The sequence below is a fragment of the Hippocampus comes genome, unplaced genomic scaffold (genome assembly GCF_001891065.2).
Source record: "Hippocampus comes isolate QL1 unplaced genomic scaffold, H_comes_QL1_v1.1 scaffold282, whole genome shotgun sequence".
In the NCBI taxonomy this organism is placed as follows: Eukaryota; Metazoa; Chordata; class Actinopteri; order Syngnathiformes; family Syngnathidae; genus Hippocampus; species Hippocampus comes.
In genome coordinates, this window is record NW_017806073.1 from 857665 (window position 1) to 863621 (window position 5957).

A 5957-nucleotide genomic window follows, 5' to 3' on the forward strand; every position below is an offset into this window, starting at 1 on the left:
ATCAAATAAATCTGCTCACCTGCAATTTATAATGGCGCATTGTAGTCACCTTCTTGCACGAAAGTTCGTTCAATCTCAGCTGTTAGTCAGTTATTAGTTAGTCAGTTATGTCAGTTATTTGCTGTTGTATCGCCGATTTTCAATCGTTAGTATTAAATTCATGGTAACGAAATAAAATGACAAACGTGTATCAAATAAATCTGCTCACCTGCAATTTATAATGGCGCATTGTAGTCACCTTCGTGCACGAAAGTTCGTTCAATCTCAGCTGTTGTTTAAGATCACACAGCGTAATTTGGGTGGCATTTTATTTCGTATTTTTAAATCATCTTTTTATTTTTGACGATCTGTTAATGTAGTTTCCTGCTCTTAATTGTGAATGCATACTTGATGGTTTTAAATGCTCCTGAAATTAAGTGCTGCTAGACGAGCCTATACAGTATTGTGTTCATGTATGTGACGTCACTGAAGGCCTATGGTTGAAATGCACGGCCCGCCACTGCTGACCTGTGATTCAAAGAAAAACATTTCTATAGAATCTCTTGACCTCAGACATAAATACTTTTCTTTGTGTTATATTGTTTTTGTGATTTTATGTTAATTGTTCTGTAAAGCGCTTTGTTACAGCTGCAGCCATTGTGAAAGCTCCATATAAATAAAGATGCATTGTATTGTATGATTTTTTTTTCTTTCTAACGTCTTTGCGACCTTAAACTGAAACATGATGGAATATGGTTATGATTGCATGACTGTTCATGTCCTATGTGTTGTGTTTTATTATTTTTGTTATTTTATGTTAATTGTTCTGTAAAGCTCTTTATTACAGCTGCGGTTGTGGGTTCGATCCCGGCTCCGGCCTCCCTGTGTGGAGTTTGCATGTTCCCCCCGACCCTTGAGTGGGTGAGGTGTTTACTGGTCTGTGAATCTTGAGAAACGTGGTACTCTGAACGAAAACTTTGACTTGTTTTCTACTTCTACCCAGATTTCTATTGCTATCCCAAGGGGGACATGTCATCAGTGAATCACCATTGCCTGATAAAGACCACACCACAAACTGACATCAGGACAGCCTTAGTGGAATGCTGAGCGTCATGCATGGTGGCTTGACCACTCTTTAATCTTACTTCCTCTCCATCTTCAGATGGGCTGACTGACTTAAGATCAGAGCGGTGGTAGACCAGAGGCGAGATTCAAACATAGATCATCTTGACTGTGAGGACGTGCTCAAAGCGAATGTACAAGCAGCAAAAAAAAAAAAAAAGAAACCGTTTCCCCTACATTCTGCTCAGCAACTGTCTCAGTTATAAGATGATATTAATTTTACATCTTGATGAGTTGTATAAATAATCAAACTCAGTTGTGGCTTAGGAGAAAAAATAAATCCATCGAAAAGTTTACATTGGCCTTTAATTTGTCTTTACCAAGCAGCCGAACTAAATAATTGAGACCATGCAGATGTTGACTGCACTGTGACACTTGACAAGTCACGTGTTTGATCATGTGACATGCATCGATCGCAGGCAGTTGGTGGGTTTCCCAGAACATTCTCCACGGTCCCTCTTTCAGCTACAAAAGTGTAACATTGTCTTGTCTCCGCTTCCCTGCTGACTGTATGTGACAGCTGAGGGTGATTTATGGAGAACAGTCACTCGGGTCCATTATCAATGCACTCATGCACCACTGTTTCTTCCATTAAATGTATTCATGATTCCAATTAGCTTTCCTTTCCGCAGCTGTCGTTATATTTCCAAGACTCTGCAAAGGAGATACTGGGGCCACGATAAATGCTGTAATGGTGGGAATAAATGGAATTTTAAGTTAAAAAGGAATAAACAACAGAGACATTTTGGGGGGTGAAAAAAAAACGAGCAGTCTTATCACCATCTATTGCAACTGCTGGAAACTAATTAGCATACAGAAAAGTGCTTTTCCACTTTAGTGGGTCCTAATTGTCGCTTCCGCCAACTAAATAGCTCTCTCCCCGAAGATAATGATGCAATACTCTCATACATCCGCAGACAGTCGGGCCGATAGAGAGGAAGATATTGGCAGAAGTTGCTGGAGCTGTTCATTTACATGCAATTCCATGCCTTTCCCCTAGCAGCCAGTGTACTCAGTTTGCAGCGCACGAGGAGAGAAGAGAAAACATCGGGCATTGCGGGTTTTTACTTTGAAGCAGAATTCCTTGAACCTCAAAGAAAAAGAAGAATAAATCGGAATGGTGTCAAGTTGAACTGTTGCAACACATGAAAGGACACTTTGATGTATTATTTAATACATGCTGGTCAAAAGATGCACTCTTCATCATCTATTGAGTGTCCTCATTCTTTTCTTTCTGCCTCGAATTTTTGGTCGACACCACTCATAACATTGGTGCCAATTTACCTTTACATTTGAATATGTTGATTAATCATGATTATTAAGGCTGTCACAATTATCATTTGTGAAGGGTTTAACAATCGAATACGTGAATGGCATCTTAATAGTCCAAACTCAATGTTGGTAAAAAGTGCATTTAACATTAAGAAAAGAAAAAAAAGAGTTACAGGATTCAAAATACCCCTTCAAAAACTACAACTGATGACAGTGTTTTGATAAATGAGGAGATAAAATTACGTTTACTGGATAGGATTACAGTCCCCGCCTCCGCCCATCCTCCCAAAAAAAAAAAAGCAGAAATGAGAACAAGAGATGAAGAAAATAAAAGATTGTATAGATGTATTACATATAATTTGTGTGTTCTTGACCATGTCGCAGTCTTGTCCTGACAATATTTGGTTCAGTTTTGGAATGCTCTCTTCACTTTGTTCTCTGCGTGTCGTATCTTTCACCTGTTCAATTTTCGCATCTATTTTGTCCCAAGGTGTGAGTGTGAGCGCGGATGGTTGTTCGTCTATGTGTGCATTGCGATTGGCTGGAAACCAGTTCAGGGTGCCTACTGCCCGAGGACAGCTGGAATAGGCTCCAGGACTCCCCGTGACCCTTGTGGGGATAAGTGCATCCGAAAATGGATGGATGGATGAACTGCTGCTTTTAATTGTAAGGTCTGAATGATTTTGGTTTGGTCATTTTCTTTTCTGGTCGCGTCGAAGTTAGCCTTGTCCAACGAGCCAGAGCCTTCCATCTGACAAGATTGAAAACACCGACGCCAGTCTCATCAAACAGATGTGGAATGAAGTAGAATAAAGGTGATTGTTAGATGGACGGACCTTGTTGTCGAACATTATCAACCTCTTTAATCGCATATGTTCCTTTGGATGCCCTTGATACACATTATTGTCAGGACACTCCCACACACGCTTGTATAAAGGCTTCCCCAAAGTGTGGAAGCTGTTGTAGCGGCAAAGGGAACACAAGCTCAATAACCCCTTCCTTACTGTTCCTGCCGGTGTCCCAGATCTTTTGTTCATATGATGTATCCGGGCTTCAACCAAAGAGAGGACCCTGTAGCGGGTCCCTATAGTGTTGTAGGTGAGGATGACACCTGACCTTCTTCATCAAATGAATTGTGCCAGTAAGCATGAACCGATCGGCACACAGTGTTGGAGACTTAATTCGTACAGGGTCCAGGGAGTATCCCTGCCGTGAACCTTGTTCAAACAGTGTTTAATATATTCCGCCTGCGGATGTCATTAGCATGTATAATTATGCAGCTCTGATGATGGAGATGCAATAGTAGACAGATGTGAACACGGAAGGAGAGGAGCGCACTCATCTCATTATGAAGACACTGTTAACGTCACCTTCTTTCAAATCTCAAGAAAAGTTTGACGGACACAGTGTAAAATGTTTCCTTTCAGGAAACAGAGGGGACAGCTTTGGTATAAAATCATTGTCCGTGCTATAAAGATGTATGAAAGATCAGTAAAAATAACAGTTTTGATCCCATCACAGGCTCCCTGTTTCACTCGTCACACACAGAGGGAAAATAACTATGTCAACTGACAGTTTTGCGCTAAGGAGGAAGTAACTGTTGACCTGGCTCTCCCGTCTACATGACACAATGAAATATCATATTGTAGCTAAAATGAAGCAGTACAAGGATCCATATACGAGTCCGAATATGAATGAGCGGATGAATGGGTTTGAGGCTGCTGGTGAACTATTCAAGAAAGATGTGTCTTTTATTGGCAATAAAATGAACAGGTCAGTGCTGTTAAATTACAATGAAATATGATTCGAGGTCTCTACTGAATGCTAGTAAGATGATGCCCTGACATCTCAAGATGATTTTTTTTTTTCTGTCAGGGGTTGTGCAGAGGGCGTGGGAGGCACCACAAAGCGTTTATGCTTAAGGCATTAAAATGGCAAGCGCCCACCCTGACAGCATGTACTGAATCATGACAGAAATCAATTAATTCAAGACATGATTATTTTCATCTTCTTTATGATCTGTTTTCTCTCAATATGTATTTATGTTTTATTATAATCACAACCACTCGCTGCAGCGCAACTCGGACAAGGAAGGTGGGGGTGAGGGTCACATATAGACACAAATGATTTGGGCGGAGGGTGGTCTCCAAGTGCTATCACTTCACACAGATCTGTGAACTCCGTTGCCAACTTGAAATTATCCACCCGTAGAGGTCTGCTTGCAGCATGTTATTAATGCACTTTGCGCGCTTATACTAAACACAATATTCTTAATTCTATATTTAACCAAAATGTACATTTGTTGCACATGTTTAAAATGATGTCAACCATGTTTAAAATGTCATGATGTGTCCACAGCTCCACCAACACAAGATCTAACACACTTCCACACAAATTTAGACCATGCCTCGCGCCGGACTTGGGCTGGCTATGAAAATAGAACCTGGAATATCCTTCCGGACATTAATTATCTGCCTTGTCTAGTCTGTTAAAATATTTAGGAAAACTATGCATCGTTGCTGTCGAGTGGAATCATCGCATCCCCAAAATCTTTTCAGGAAAACACGAAGAAAAGCCCTCTTGCTTGAGTTCCTAAACATTGCTGCGTTCAAGTTGATATCATACTGTCTTAGTGGTTTGCCAAATCAAGCTCCAAATTCCAGACAGTATATATTTTAACTGTATTATGTAAAATAAGTCGTTAACCCAGTGCCAGGAAACAAGTGGGTCACCGCTGTCAGGCCTGTTGCTAGGCCAGTGACCTTATTCACGCTGTAAAAAGGTAAACATCATAACAGACTTGTTGGAAAATGATTCACAATTCATATTAGTAAGATGTCAGGCTGAATATATTCAGCTCAGTCTTCTGCCGAGTGGGTATTAGCATTATTATGGTAAAATATTTACAGTGGAATAGCAATATTTTGTATGCAACAAAACAGCCTACTCAGTGGCCTATGTTCAATAACAACCGATTAACATTCTTTATTTTGTTAAAGTTTCCTTGAGTCTCTTGCAGGCTCCTTATAGCTCCTCAGACACTGCATGTCACCACTCGGGCCTGACAGATTGTTCGGCTGGGCGATGATTATGGCCCATCAAAATAATTAGCCATTTGGCTGATTGTTTTTTTGTCTTTATGTACTCTCACCATTAACAGCAGATGTATACAAGAAACACTGGCATTAAAAATGTATTACACATGACTCTAAACTGTAATAAACGAACATGAATTTTATCGGTAAGGGCATCAATAGATTGTTTTTCAAAACAAAACCCAAATCTTAATCTTTACAAGAAATGCTCTGAGCAATGCAAGTGATACAAGGATTTGACCCGCAACCTAATAGGGGTGTTCACACGGCACGCATTTGCATCGGTGATGCACCGACATATTTTGTTGTGATATATCTTACACCGGTGTAAATTTCGTGCAGCGTTCACACGTAAAAAGCTGCTTACTAAAGAGTAGCGTGTTAACCCCGGTGCAGCCCCACTTGTGTTCACACGCCAGTTTCTGCAACCGTGCAGTACGATAATACGGAAATAAAACATACGCATGCGTAAAGTGTACTTCCTTTTCC